Source organism: Schistocerca nitens, chromosome 4 (genome assembly GCF_023898315.1).
Source record: "Schistocerca nitens isolate TAMUIC-IGC-003100 chromosome 4, iqSchNite1.1, whole genome shotgun sequence".
NCBI lineage: Eukaryota > Metazoa > Arthropoda > Insecta > Orthoptera > Acrididae > Schistocerca > Schistocerca nitens.
In genome coordinates, this window is record NC_064617.1 from 786,664,810 (window position 1) to 786,681,218 (window position 16,409).

Genomic DNA, 16,409 nt, shown 5'->3' on the forward strand with positions numbered 1-16,409 from the left:
TCACGACGTTAGACCATATAGATATTATCGAAGAGAACAACCAGAAAGCCCGTAACAACAGATTCCAATATAGGGAGATAGAACCTCCGCCAAATGGTAGGCAAGTGAACGCACAGAGATCAATAAATAGTGGAGAAACCCCTCAAAATCTCAATAATAATACCGGCAATAGTCTTGCGAGGGGCTATCCAAGGAACAACAGGAATGGGAAAAGATACAATCCCGTATGGGGGAACGAAAGGAATTTCAGACCGCAAGCCTGGAACAATAACAGTAACAGAAAGTGGAATCAACCGGGGGGAATAAACTCAAATAACCAACATCAGTGGGGACGGACATCTGCGAATCAACCGGTAATTACCGAAGTGACGGACGATGTCAACCACCAGGCGAATCAAAATCAAACAAACTTGTAAGGACCCACTCGTGCCCCGGAGGAGCGGTCAACAATTGGTTGAGGGGCAACAGGATATGTGTACCCATGCTAACGTATAATGATGGACGATTACTGGCAGATGAATTGACCGAGGACTTAGAACCACAAGATGAGGATAAAGAACAGGTGGCAGTAGCCGAAGTGCAAGTCATTTTGGAGACTGTACCTATAGTGGCGGTTTTAGACACAGCTGCAACCACAAATGTTATTTCGGAGGCTCTATTCAACAAGATCAGAAATATACGACGAGTACCAATTTTTCCAGTTCAAAATTGCAGAATAATAGGCGCCGTTGGGGTTAGATCGGCTAATGTAAAAGTGCAGTCACTACTTAGTGTAGAAGTCGGAAATGTAGCAATATTAAGCACATTCCTTGTTGTGAAAAATTTGGTGGTAGACTGCATTATCGGAGTCGACAGCCTACGTCAATACGGATGCAGAATAGATTTTAAAACAGGAAAAATTTGGTTAAATGTAAATAAACAAGAGATTGAGTTGGACTTGTTGAAAAAAGAAAGCCTTACCAGAAAATATAATAGTGGGATCAGTGTGCAAGTAATCAGGACTGCACAAAATTCTAAACAGCACGTAAATAATGAGTTCCAAGTCAAAGGAGATTTCGGTCAATTAGTGTGGGATACATATGCCATCTCTACGTTAAGCCGCACGAAACGTATTGTAGAACTTTCTATCCTGTTCCCTGGAGGTTAAAGGCGCAAATTCAAAAAGAAATAGATCGCATGTTGAAATGGGGTTTGATCGAACCCTCTACAAGCCCATACTGCTCCCCATTGTTGGTCGTGCCAAAAGCAAATGGGACTGTGAGACTGGTACTCGACGCCAGAGAAATAAATAAAATCATAATTCCAGTGAGAACACATCCGGAAAACATAGACGAACTTATACAACGGTTCCAGGATGTCCAATATTTGACGAGCGTTGATTTGCGGAGTTCTTATTGGCAAGTCAAGCTGGATGAGTCATCAAGGAAATATACCGCTTTCATTTATTCCGGAAGAAGTTACCAATTTACTGTAGTTCTTTTCGGACTCAACATTAGTGCTGGAATCTTTATAGCAGCTCTAGATTATGCACTAGGCCCAGAACTAAGAAGCAGGGTAACAGTATTTGTTGACGATTTGCTTATAGCATCGAAGACCTGGGAGGAGCATATTACCTTACTGAATCGGGTGTTGGACGTGTTCAAAACCATGGGAATAACTGCTGACCTACAGAAATCCCATTTTGCACTAAACAGAATCAAGTTCCTGGGGCATATAATTGACGCAAAGGGAATTTTACCAACCAAGGAGAAGCTAATTGCGATTAGTAAGTTTCCAACACCGAGAAATAGGAGGCAATTAAAAGGGTTTATGGGTCTTGCCTCATTTTTTAGAAGATTTATAACAAATCAGGCCATGAATGCAGCAGCTCTAAATAGTTTGCTGAAGAAGGATGTGCCCTGGCTCTGGACATTAGAGTGTCAAGAAGCATTTGAAGAGATAAAGAAGCAATTAGTAAATGCACCGCTTTTGTACCATCCGGACATGCAAGAGGAATTTTACTTGTCAACAGATTCGTCAAATGTGGGTCTTGGAGCGTGCCTTTTCCAAGTACGCAAGATAAATGGACAACTTACCTTTTGTCCTATTGCGTTTGCTAGTCGTGTTTTGTCCAACTGTGAACGAACTTACACGACGACAGAATTGGAGGCTCTTGCGGTCGTCTGGGGATTTAAAAAATTTCATTTTTATTTATATGGGTCAAAGACTATCGTATATTGCGATCATCAATCGTTAACGTTTTTACAAACGTGTAAACTTTTACACCCCAGACTGGCTAGATGGACTCTCGCTCTGCAACAATACCAGTTTAAGATCGTACATGTCTCAGGGCAGCAAAACATTATTGCTGACGCTCTATCAAGGTCACCGCAGGGTTTAACAAAAGAGATTGAAGTAAATAATTCCTCAGAATTCCCTGTATTGCTGCTGCAGGAAAATCCATTTAAGACGTACTACGTCAATTTGTGTGTGCATATGGCCCAGTTACAGAAAAAAAGATGCTCAATGGGGAAGTGTCATTCAAAGGTTACAACAGCAACCTTCGGATCAGATGGCGAATTATTACAAGCTGGTAAATGGCGTATTATTTTTCCGCTGTGGAAGGCCAAACAAAGTCCGTTGGTGTGTTTGTATACCTGAGGCGCAAATAGAGAAACTTGTATGGTTCACTCATTTAACCTGGGGACATTTCGGTGCGACAAAATGTGCAGACAAGATAAGTGGGTACTGTTATTTTCCCAACATAAAGCGCAGAGTGCATGAGGTCTTAAAGAGATGCATAATCTGTCAAAAAACAAAGCCGGATTCAAAAGGGACTAAGCACCCATTATGCTCTATATTAGTACAAGAACCAAAAGAATTAATTTCGTGCGATCTGTGTGGACCGTTACCTACTTCAAGAGGTGGTGTTAAATATGTGTTGGCATTTCTCGATGTGTGTACGAAATACGTAAAGATATACCCGATAAAGGCGGTTACAGCCAAAGTAATTGTATTAAGATTGATAAAGGATTATCTTCCACATGTTGGTACACCTAAGGCGATCATAACAGACAATGCTAAAATATTCACGGGACTCCGATGGAAGCAGACTTTGTCACAAGTCGGTGTGAAACACATACTAACATCATTTTACCACCCACAAGGCAATTTGGTTGAGCGGATTTTTAGAGAATTCAATCGATTTATGAGGACGTATTGCCATAATAAGCAAACTGCGTGGGCAAATTATGTGGAAGAGTTTGAGCAGATATACAATAACATGCCCCACTCCTCAACTGGATATACACCTTGTGAATTGATGTTCGGAGCGAAAGAGGAAAACTTCTGGACTGACAATATCCCCAAAACTCAGGAAACTGAGATGCCTTGGGAAGAAAAAATAAGACAAGCTATCATAAATATGACGAAAAAGGCTGATCAGAGAAAACAACAATATGACAAATTAATCAAGAGGGTACAGACATACCATGTCGGAGAGAAGGTACTAGTCAAACGACATACCAAGTCATCCGTAATAAAGAAAAGTATAAAGAAATGGGAGTTACTATATACTGGCCCATACATTATCCTACAAATTCCGAATCCTGGAGCTTATCTGTTAGCATACCCGGGATCGAACAAAATAAAAGGGTTATTTTCTCATAACGACTTAAAAAAATATAATGAAGATTAGAAGATAGGGAGGAATGGTGTTCCGAGTGATAGAGATGAACGCTCGTAAAAAACATAGCAATAAACTGTGTGTGTAGTGTTAGAAACCTTTAAATTGAAATAGTTAATCAGTGACATAGAGTATAGAAATAGTGACTAATTATTACTATCGAGTGTTGTAAAGAAGATAGTGGAAATAGGCTTCACCTGTGGTTTGGGTGAACATGGAACTTTAGCATTGCTAATGTTATCAAGATTTATAAAGGATCTAACTGACCTTCAAGAAGAATGAAATGTTTCCTGCAAATGACGTTGAATAATCAAAAGAGGTTCCGAGTGAATATTCATATATAATCTCATGTGAACGCTTAGATGTGTAAACGTGTGGAGGGATATGTTGTGGCAGTGAATCGTGAGTGACGGTTAACGCCGCAAAGATAATTTCCCGCGCAAAACAGTTGACGTCGGCGCGAGAGTTAAAATCGATACAGACGACACAGATATGCTTTGTAAGAGACTCGCACTAAACGCGAGGGTAAACTGATTCATGTTGAACTTTAAAAGGAAAAGGTGTTATAATTAGAAGTTAAGAGTTGTTAATTTATTAATGAATGATTAAAGAAAGTAATATTCATAGAATTAGTAGTAATTTAATGGTTCGTGTTCGTTTGGGAATTTTGTTTGAAAAAAAAAAATCTATTTCCATATGTGAGCATGGATGAACGCCGTATGAATCAGAGAGTAAATGAAAGAAGTGAATCCGCAGTCCTCAATGCTAATAACTTTTACATTACAGCGATCAAGCGGAGAAATATATGTATTTAGAATAAAAAGTTTTTGAGTATAGATAAATTATATGACTTATCAAGCAAATATGGATTATGTCTTTGTATAAAATGAATTACACTTTCCATTATTCGATGATTTGAATCCAAAATCTATTGTAAGTTGCATGAATCCTTTAAATTACGAAGAACAAATCAGTGATAGAAAATCTGTTAGAACTTTTGGACTTATAAGCACAAGTGGGGAGGCAAAGTCAAAAGGAGTATTCAAACGAGAGTCAATCGGATGATGCTTTTGGCAACATCATTAGTTAAGAGTTGAATTCCTTGAAGTACGTCGTAACAAAAAGGATCCATGAAGCCCTAAGGATTTTGCTTTCAAAAAGGAGAATCTTGGACGGTGCAACCTAACCAGTTCTCTTACAGGAAGAGTTTCCCTTTTGGTCATTACTAATTCTTTTGGAATGAATGTTGCATGTGAATTCGAGTGTCCCTGTCCCTTCTACTCTTCCCATTGTGGGCCGCGTAGAAGATCAACTACAAAGGGGGCTGCGTAGAAGACTGACTACAAATGTGGACGTCGGGGACATGCAAGACCAGGGGGAGTTTAGCACCACAAGATATTGTCCTAGGAACAAGATTGTAAAACGAGAATTCACGTTATTTATTGTAAAACGTTTTTTTTTGCTAGAGGCACAAACCACTCTTCTCCAAATCGTAATACAAATTGATCCCTGTCTTTCCTTTAGAGATCTATTTCAAAATTATAATTTTTTTTCTTCTATAGGCTTTCCTATCTTCTATGTACCGTAGGCTGGGGGTCTAGGCTTAAGAGGTTTTCCAAGGTTTCCCTGCTTAAGAAAGTTCCCGAATGGGTAGACCCTGATAACAGTTTCATGAAAGATAATCTTCCTTGGTTGTGCACAGCAAACATAACACCTAGATGCACGTAAAAGCAATACAGCCGCGGTACCTGTCTCTTCATTTCTTCTGTCTTCAACATTTCTTTTCTTCGTCTGTCTCAAACATAATATTCTTTTTCAGTCGGAGGACTGACAATCATCACTTCCGGGTTATCCACGCTAATAGATAGCTCGCGAAGTGTGTTTGGTGAATCAAAATTGAGCTCACAAACTTCGCTCGCTGCGAGGGGCATTGTAATCTCCCCACGGAAAATTACCCTCTACCACGCAATAATTAATAATGGTCAATCAAATCATCCACATTTATCTACGTTTGAAAAGTATCTGATCGGATTTTCTAGTAATATATGCGCTGACAGCTCGTCGACGCCAAGGTATTTTTCTAGTACGGTTATTCTTTGGAATAACAGAGATACAGAGATGTATGCTCCATGGTTATTGTAGAGGGATAAGGGAACAGCTTCGGAAGTATCGGTTGGAAGATTGTCGGGTTGCTAAAAGAGACATATTTACTCTTCCTCTCGCTAAAACGAGCGATTAACGTTTGTGCCACTAGCGTGATAGGTAAAGAGAAAGAAAGAACTGTAAAAGCAAATTACATAAGACTTGGAATCCACAGAAAACGGAACATGTAATGGAGATGGAATGAATATACAATTTTCCTCAGAAATAAGGTTTGTGACCATTTTATTCTAGAGTGAATGACGAATGAGTTCTCTGTCTGAATCATTGATGATTGTCTTGGCCCTGTAATTAGTGGGGAAGTTTCAGCTGTGACGAAGAGAGCCTGCAATCTCCGAGTTTTTACAAATCGTCCAAAAAGGCTTCGTCCACATCTGAAATTCTAAATCTGTCGTAAACTGAACGAATTGTTCAAACGATCGATTTTCCCAACTGAATGCAGCGCTTAATAATAATAACAAATGTAAAGATCTTTTCTAGCAAGCCAGCCGCTGAATATTAAGACGAAGGGCTCCACCAGAGATTCTACTAGGCTGATTTCACGTAAATAATATATTTAAACTGTACACAGATAAAGGACAGAGAGAGAGCGAATGAAATTCGAGAAATTACTCAGAATCCTCCATTAGCATAATTGTTTGTCTGTCTTATCACGGATCAGCCTAGTCTAAACATAAAATAGGAAGCCCTAACTTTATTGTACCGATTTATGTGTGAGAGTGAAGGAGTAATAAAGGCGACAGATACACCTCTGTACAGACAAAACATTACACCAAGTTAGCGGCAAGCTGCATTCACATACTTTCATCATTTTCAGTAGTAGAGAATTCATTATAAGTTAAGGTCAGTAGAGCTGCGAAGTTGCACTTGACAGGGTATGTGTTTAAAGAATATAGGGTAAAAGGAAAGAAAGCGTGCCTATCGAGGAAAAGATAAGTGTACAAAGATCATATTCATTAGAAATGAAGTTAGAAGTTTTGGGCTGCTACAGGAAAGGTGAGCATATTGTTGACATTCGGCGTGCTTTGGGACTTTGTGAATCCACTGTGGGAACTATTCGTGACATTGGGGAATCAGTTTGCTGTTAACTCTTCAAATAACTTAAGTGTGCCTAGAGTGACCAAACCTCACTCAGGGACAATGGAAATAATGGAGAAAATGTTAAACCACTGTACTGAGCACCATGACCAACAGTACATGCCTCTCCCTGGAGCTGCTATTCAAGCTAAAACCAAGCGCTTGTATGCAGATGTAACAAACCTTTCTCACTCACATCAAGTTGATTTGAACACTTCAAATACCATTTTGGATTTGACAACATTAAAATTACAGTAGATGCAGCCATGGTAGATTAAGTTAGAGCCGAAGACTTTAGAAGGAGTTTTAAAGAAACTGCAACAGAAAAATGCTGTACTGTGATGCAGGTGCTCAACCCTGATGAAACGGGTTTACATGGAAAAGAATGCCTAGCCACACATTCATTTCTACTGATAAAAAAACAGCACCTGGATTCAAGGCTGCCAAGGACCAATGCACCCTTCTTTTTGGAGGAAATGTTGCAAAGGATTGGAAATTAAAACCTCTTCTGATCTATTGCTGTCGTCAAAATCCTAGAGCAATAAAGGGCTGTGAAAAAAGCAGGCTGGAAATCCATTGAAGATGGAGTAAAAATGTTGGATGACTTCTGCTATTGTCAGTGACTATTTTTTTTTAACGAACTGAATAGAGAATGATAGGTCTACTGTGAGAAAGGAAAATTCCCTTTCAAAATTCTTCTCCTCTTTGATAATGTCGTCAGCCAGCTACATTTCATTACTGATTCAAATCAAAACACTGCCACCTGTTTCTGCCCTCAAACACTATATCTATCCTGCAACCCAGGGAAATTTCTACATTCAAGGCATACTATCTAAATGAAAGTTTTTCAAATTTTACAGAAGAAAGGGATCTGAGTGACGTACTTACCACCAAGTTTTTCTGGCAACATGTTAATATTAAGATGGCAACTGATGCTATTACAGACGTATGGACTGGTACCACTCCAAACTGTGTGAATGGGTTATGGAAGAAACTGTAGCCCAATGCTGTGTCAGTGCTGGAAGATGAAGTTCAAATGGCTCTGAGCACTATGGGACTTAACATCTGTGGTCATAAGTCCCCTAGAACTAAGAACTACTTAAACCTAACTAACCTAAGAACAGCACACACATCCATGCCCGAGGCAGGATTCGAACCTGCGACCGTAGCAGTCGAAGATGAAGTGATATCACCATTGCAGCGGGAGAAATTGCGGACATGGCGCAGCAGATTGGATTTGCTTATGTCTATGAAGAGAATGGCTGTGACCTCTGACACTTTGATTCTGTAGATATGAACAATGAAGAATTGTGTGTACAGAAATCCATTATGAAAACTGATTTGACTATAGAACCATCAGACTCTTCTGATGGACATGATACAGAGGCTATTTAGCTTGTAGATGGACTTAATAACAATGATTTTAGTATATTACTGCGTGTTTCAGTATTAAAATTTTAAGTGTATTAATTTTGCATTATAATGTGTTGCAGAAAGATGTACTGGTAAAAGTACTAAGAAACACTGCTATAATCTCAGCCCACATTTTCCATTTAAAAAGACTCAGTTTACATGAACCTCCCCCCCAAATAAACAATGGACCTTGCCGTTGGTGGGGAGGCTTGCGTGCCACAACGATACAGATAGCCGTACCATAGGCACAATCACAACGGAGTGGTACCTGTTGAGAGGCCACACAAACGTGTGGTTCCTGAAGAGGGGCAGCAGCCTGTTCAGTAGTTGCAGGGGCAACAGTCTGGATGATTGACTGATCTGGCCCTGTAACACTAACCAAAACGGCCTTGCTGTTGTGGTACTGCGAACGGCTGAAAACAAGGGGAAACTACAGCCGTAATTTTTCCCGAGGGCATGCAGCTTTACTGTATGGTTAAATGATGATGGCGTCCTCTTGGGTAAAATATTCCGGAGGTAAAATAGTCCCCCATTCGGATCTCCGGGCGGGGACTACTAAAGAGGACATTGTTATCATGAGAAAGAAAACTGGCGTTCTACAGATCGGCGCATGGAATGTCATATCCCTTAATCGGGCAGGTAGGTTAGAAAATTTAAAAAGGGAAATGGATAGGTTAAAGTTAGATATAGTGAGAATTAGTGAAGTTTTGGTGGTAGGAGGAACAAGACTTTTGGTCAGGTGAATACAGGGTTATAAATACAAAATTAAATAGGGGTAATGCAGGAGTAGGTTTAATAAGGAATAAAATAATAGGAGTGTGGGTAAGCTACTACAAACAGCATAGTGAACGCATTATTGTGGCCAAGATAGACACGAAGCCAACGCCTACTACAGTAGTACAAGTTTATATGCCAACTAGCTCTGCAGATGATGAAGAAGTTGATGAAATGTATGATGAGATAAAAGAAATTATTCAGGTAGTGAAGAGAGATGAAAATTTAGTAGTGATGGGTGACTGGAATTCGACAGTAGGAAAAGGAAGAGAAGGAAACGTAGTAGGTGAATATGGATTGGGGCTAAGAAACGAAAGAGGAAGCCGCCTGATAGAATTTTGCACAGAGCATAACTTAATCATAGCTAACATTTGGTTCAAGAATCATGAAACAAGGTTGTATACATGGAAGAACCTTGGAGACATTGGAAGGTTTCAGATAGATTATATAATGGTAAGTAAGACAGAGATTTAGGAACCAGGTTTTAAATTGTAAGACATTTCCAGTGGCAGATGTGGACTCTGACTACAATCTATTGGTTATGAACTGTAGAGTTAAACTGCAAAAAGGTGGGAATTTAAGAAGATGGGACCTGGATAAACTGACTAAACCACAGGTTGTACAGAGTTTCAGGGAGAGCATAAGGGAACAATTGACAGGAATGAGGGAAAGAAATACAGTAGAAGAATGGGTAGCTCTGAGGGATGAAGTAGTGAAGGCAGCAGAGGATCAAGTAGGTAAAAAGACGAGGGCTAGTAGTAATCCTTGGGTAACAGGAAAGTTACTGAATTTCACTGATGAAAGGAGAAAATACAAAAATGCAGGAAGTGAAGCAGGCAAAAAGGAATATAAATGTCTCAAAAATGAGATCGACAGGAAGTGCAAAATGGCTAAGCAGGGATGGCTAGAGGACAAACGTAAGGATGTAGAGGCTTGTCTCACTAGGGGTAAGATAGATACTACCTACAGGAAAATTAAAGAGACCTTTGGAGATAAGAGAATGACTTGTATGAATATCAAGAGCTCAGATGGAAACTCAGTTCTAAGCAAAGAGGTGAAAGCAGAAAGGTGGAAGGAGTATATAGAGGGTCTATACAAGGGCGATGTTCTTGAGGACAATATAATGGAAATGGAAGAGGAGGTAGATGAAGATGAAACGGAAGATATGATACTGTGTGAAGAGTTTGACAAAGCACTGAAAGACCTAAGTCGAGACAAGGCCCCGGGAGTAGACAACATTCCATTAGAACTACTGATAGCCTTGGGAGAACCAGTCCTGACAAAACTCTACCATCTGGTGACCAAGATGTATGAGACAGGCGAAATTCCCTCAGACTTCATGAAGAATATAATAATTCCTATTCCAAAGAAAGCAGGTGTTGACAGATGTGAAACTTACTGAACTATCAGTTTAATAAGTCACAGCTGCAAAATACTAACGCGAATTCTTTACAAACGAATGGAAAAACTGGTAGAAGCCGACCTCGGGGAAGATCAGTTTGGATTCCGTAGAAATGTTGGAACATGTGAGGCAATACTGACCCTACGACTTATCTTAGAAGAAAGATTAAGGAAAGGCAAACCTATGTTTCTAGCATTTGTAGACTTAGAGAAAGCTTTTGACAAGGTTGACTGGAATACTCTCTTTCAAATTCTGAAGGTGGCAGAGGTAAAATACAGGGAGCGAAACGCTATTTACAATTTGTACAAGAACCAGAAGGCAGTTATAAGAATCAAGGGGCATGAAAGGGAAGCAGTGGTTGGGAAGAGAGTGAGTCAGGGTTGTAGCCTATCCCCGATGTTATTCAATATGTATATTGAGCAAGCAGTAAAGGAAACAAAAGAAAAATTCAGAGTAGGAATTAAAATCCATGGAGAAGAAATAAAAACTTTGAGGTTCACCGATGACATTGTAATTCTGTCAGAGACAGCAAAGGACCTGGAAGAGCAGTTGAATGGCATGGACAGTGTATTGAAAGGCAGATATAAGATGAACAACAACAAAAGCAATATGAGGATCATGGAATGTAGTCTAATTAAATCAGGTGATGCTAAGAGAAGTAGGTTAGGAAATGAGACACTTACAGTAGTAGATGAGTTTTGCTATTTGGGGAGCAAAATAACTGATGATGGTCGAAGTAGGGAGGATATAAAATGTAGACTAGCAATGGCAAGAAAAAGTTTTTCTGAAGAAGAGAAATTTGTTAACATTGAGTATAGATTTAAGTGTCAGGAAGTCTTTTCTAAAAGTATTTGTATGGAGTGTAGCCATGTATGGAAGTGAAACATGGACGATAAATAGTTTAGACAAGAAGAGATTAGAAGCTTTAGAAATGTGGTGCTACAGAAGAATGCTGAAGATTAGATGGTTAGATCACATAACTAATGAGGAGGTATTGAATATGACTGGGGAGAAGAGGAGTTTGTGGCACAACTTGACTAGAAGAAGGGATCGGTTGGTGGGACATATTCTGAGGCATCAAGGGCTCACCAATTTCGTACTGGAGGGCAGCGTGGAGGGTAAAAATCATAGAGGGAGACCAAGAGATGAATACACTAAGCAGATTGAGAAGGATGTAGGCTGCAGTACGTACTGGGAGATGAAGAAGCTTGCACAGGATAGAGTAGCATGGAGTGCTGCATCAAACCAGTCTCAGGACTGAAGACCACAACAACAATACATGAACTCAGTAGTGTGGTGATTGTGTGGAATGTAACTATCATGTAAAACATGATTCACCTCTATTCAAAATGTGTCTTGATAATTCAGAATATGTAATACATTATTAAGAAATTTATTTTAATATATATTTTGGGATGACTTCGCCTCTGAGCCTTTAAATATGAGGTGTGCCTGCCCTCAGGGACATGGTAGCAAGGGATAGAAAGAAATCTAGGTACACTCACTGTGTGTTCCTGGGAAGGAAACTGCGAAGGAAACAGACTACCACATGGTAGGTTTAAAACAAAGCAGGGCACTACAGATATAGATATGATGAATGAAACAATTTGGCTGTCAGCAGGGAATGCATAAAACCTTCAAGAGATTTATATAATAATCTTTCTCGGAAACCCAAAGAAATTATGGTCATTTCAAGGGCCATTAGTGGCTTTTAAATTCGTGTCCAGACACTCACTGATGAGACAGAACTGACATGAGGCAGCAATGTACAAGAAATGCTGGACACCTTTTCCAAATATTCCATTGCAAACGAACGTCCAGGGGTATAGTCCCAATTTAATTTATGCTCCACTCTAAAGGTGAGAGAAGTAGATATTGGTGCTAGTGGCATTGAAGTGGCTGAAATCACTAAAATTGGACACAGTTCCAGGAATGCCTATCAGATTATACACTGAATTTTCAGCTGAGTAGCTCCTCTTTTAATGATAGTGTACTGAAGATCCTTACACAAAGAGCTGTTCCCACTAATTGGAAGAAAGCATTTATCTACAAAAGGGTTAGCAGGAAGTTATTCACAAAACTACCATCAAAAATTCTTTAAATCCATTTGTTGCAGAATCTTAGAATATATTCTGAGCTAGTTCGAGTAGCACTGACAATGTGAAACCCAGCTTGAACTTTTCTCACATGGCATCCTGCAAAGCCATGGATCAAGCAAACAGGTAGATACAGTATTTCGTAATTTCCAAAAAGCATTCGACTCGGTATCAGACTACACTTATTTTCGGATGTATTATAATGTGGGGTATCAAGTGAAATTTATGACTAGACTGAGTAGGGAGGGTGCAGCGTATTATCTTGGAGGAAGATTTAATCAAGAGATGTATACGAAACTTCAGGTGTGCCCCAGGGAAGTGTGTTGGGAGACTTGCTATTCATGTCTTATATTAATGGCCATGCACACAATATTAATAATAAACTGAGATTTACTGTAGATAATACAATTACCTATAATGACTGAAAAAATTTGCACAAATATTCAATCAAAGCCCCCCCCCCCCCCCCCCACACACACACACACACACACACACACACACACGACTGCAGTCTCAGGCAACTTTAGCCACACTTCGACTCAGCATCTCCGCAATATGGTGAGTGGTAACTTCCCTTTTCACAAAACTGTTACATTCCATCCTGGATTTTCCATTGTTGGAGTCACAATCATAGGTACTTCAAGATGCAGATGTTCAGTGGGAGATTGCTTACAAATCACTTGTGTGACCCATCCTAAATATTGCTCAAGTGTGTGGGACATGTACCAATCAGGGCTAACAAGGGTACTGGAAGCATACAAAGAAGGGCAGCATGAATAGTCACAGGTTTGTTGGAGCCTGGAAGAATATTACTGACATGCTAAGAAAACTGAACTGGCTAATGGTTGAAGATAGATGAGAACAATCCCATGAAAGCCTAAATATGAGGTTTCAAGAACCAATTTTAAGCAGTTGCAAGTATTTCTACTCCAAATTTGGGTGCTATGCAGAGAAAGCAGCTAATCGGGTAGCAAAATAAAAGCACAAACAGTGTGAAGCTCACATGTATCATGACTCTCACCCACCATGAAGTTCCAAGTGATTAAAAAATAAAATAAAATAAAATAAAAGAGCAGTTGACTCCTTTATGAAAGTATGTTAAAAGAACAGACCCACAACATTACAGATGAACACCTTAACATCCATTCGCTGCAAAATTGCTGAGCACATTATAAGTTTGAATATAATAAATTTCCTTGAGAGGGATAAGTTTCTACCTGCAAATTGACACTGATTTGGAAATTGTCACTCATGGGAAACTCAACTTGCCCTTTCCTGTTAACCGTGAATGATGGACAACACGCAGATTCCATACTCCTATATTTCCACAAACTGTTTGCACAGTGCCACACTGCAAGCTTAATGAAAATACAAGCATGGGGAATAGGTTCCCAGACCTATGAATGGCTCAAAGACTTTTTAAGCAATAGAACGTTGTCCTTGATGGTGAGTTCACAAGGAACAAATACAGTGTCAGAAGTGCCGGAAGGGAGTGTGATAGCACTGCTCTTGTTCTCTATAAAAATAAAATATTTCAGAAACAGTTACTATCTGTAACTGTTTGAAGTTGATGCTGTAGGGCATGAGGAAGTGTTGTCACTAGGTGAATGTAGAAGGATAAGGACAATGCGGGTAGAATATCCATTTGGTGCAAAGAATCTTAGCTCACTTTATGTATGGGTAAAATGAAAGTAATGCAAAGTAGGAAAATAATCCTGTAATTTTCAAATGCAGTATTAGTGGTGTGATGCTTAATATAGTCACGTCAATTAACTATCCTGGTGTAATGTTGCAAAGAGAGATGAAATGAAATGAGCACATATGGACAGTTTTAAGAAAGGTGAATGGTCGATTTTGGATTATTAGGAGAATTCTTGGAAAGTGTGGCTTGTCTATATAGGATACTGCATAAAGAACACTAGTGCAACTCAGTCTTGAGTAATGCTCCTGTGTTTGGGGCCCCCACCAGATTGCATTAAAACATAGCGAAACAATTAGGAGGCATGCTGCTGGATTAGTTACCAGTAGGTTCAATCAAAATGTGAGTATTATGTAAATGCTCTATGAACTCAAGTGGCAACCTCTGGAGGGAAGACGGCATTCATTTCTCAGAACACTATTTAGAATGATCCTACTACCATCAACATACATCTCGTGGAAGAACAACGAAGACAAGATAAGAGAAAACAGATCTTTTAAGGAAGAATATAGACAGTCATTTTTCCCTCGCTTCATTTGCAAGAGGAACAAGAAAGGGAATGATAAGCAATGACATGAGGTGCCATGCGCCATATGGAGGCCTGTGAAATACATACAGGGTGTTTAGAACTGATGGTCAATATTCTGGGATATGATACAAATATCATTCAAAAGTAAAAAGTCAAGTAAATATGGGATTTAAAAAGCATACCTTAAGTGCTATAAGCAGTGGCAGTGAAAGGAGAGTATGGGTGGAGGACAGTACAATGCTCTTTGTGGAAGCACACAGGGACAAGGTGGAGAGAGGGTGGTGCAGCTAGGTGCAATTGGGAGGCTAGATGCCAGTGTGTGTGTGTGTGTGTAGGAGAGATAAAGACTATGGGTGCACTAGTGAAGTGGAAGGCTGTGGAGTGGGAACAGGAAAGGGAATAGGTGGGTGAACGACTATGATTAATGAGGACAGGCCAGGAATATTACGGGAACGTAGGATATATTGCAGGGAGAATTCTCATCAGCACAATTCAGAAAAGATGGTGTCGGTAAAAGGATCCAGATGGCACAGGCTGTGAAAAAGTCATTAAAATGTAGAATGTTGTGTTGGGCAGGTTGCTAAGCAGCTAGGTCGTCCAGTTGTTTCTTGGCCACAGTTTGTAGATGGCCATTCATGCGGACAGACAGCTTGGATGCTGTTATATGTCCATATAAAAACTCTTACCACATGCTACTTTTATTCTGTTTCCTTATAGATTTGTCTATTAATTCTTTGGTTTCATTAATCATATTTTCCCCCCACACACTGCAGAAATATATTTACATCCTTTTTAAATACCTTATGCTCTTGAACAAAGAAATGATGTGGAGAAAACTGCCTTGCATCACTCTACCTGTACACACTCTGATATTTTAAAAGTTTGCAGTTTTCAATTTTTCTCTTTCTTGCTTCCTGAAGAAAAGCTAAAAGAACTTCAATGTTTCTACTACAATGTGGAGTTTCTTTCCTTGATAGCTGCCTCAAAGAACTATATTTTAGTGAATTCTGTACTCTGGAGAATGTTGGCTTTTGCGAGGAGCATTCCACTAAAGTACACAAAGATTTTTCACTTCATCGATCTGCCCACACAAGGAAGGCCACTACATGCTTACAACTAACAGCTGGAGCTGTACAATCATGGTACTGGCAACTTACTATTTTGCCTATGTTTTCATTCACAACCAAAGTAGTACAATACAAACTGCATCCACTTCATGTTCAGGGCATATCTTGCATTTGACAGTACGAAAACCATTGTCATGATGCAATTGAACATAGCCCACAGCATCGTCTCCAGAGAATTCTCTTGAGGCCTTTTATAAGCAAAATAGAAAGTAAGATACAAAGGAATTATAAACATGGGCTGTGAGTGGGCATTGATTTAAATTAATGGGGAAAGTTGACTTAAGCCATCCAGACACAATGGTCATCACAACTGCATGGACTACCCTAGCACATCTACCACCAGACTAAAATTCTCAGGTTATCCACAAACTACTACACTGCAGTGATTAGTAGTTGAGAAATCAGGTCTGACAGGAGGCGTGCAGTTGCGATGACCAGTATGTCCAGGTGGCTTAGTGGTCAGAGCAT

At 39.6% G+C, this 16,409-nt stretch overlaps 1 protein-coding gene across 2 annotated transcripts in view; it reads right to left on the bottom strand.

Annotated features, from left to right (window-relative positions):
• Nucleotides 1-16,409, bottom strand: part of LOC126253160 (putative aminopeptidase W07G4.4) — a 91,554-nt gene that overhangs the window by 9,208 nt on the left and 65,937 nt on the right. The window lies entirely within an intron of this gene.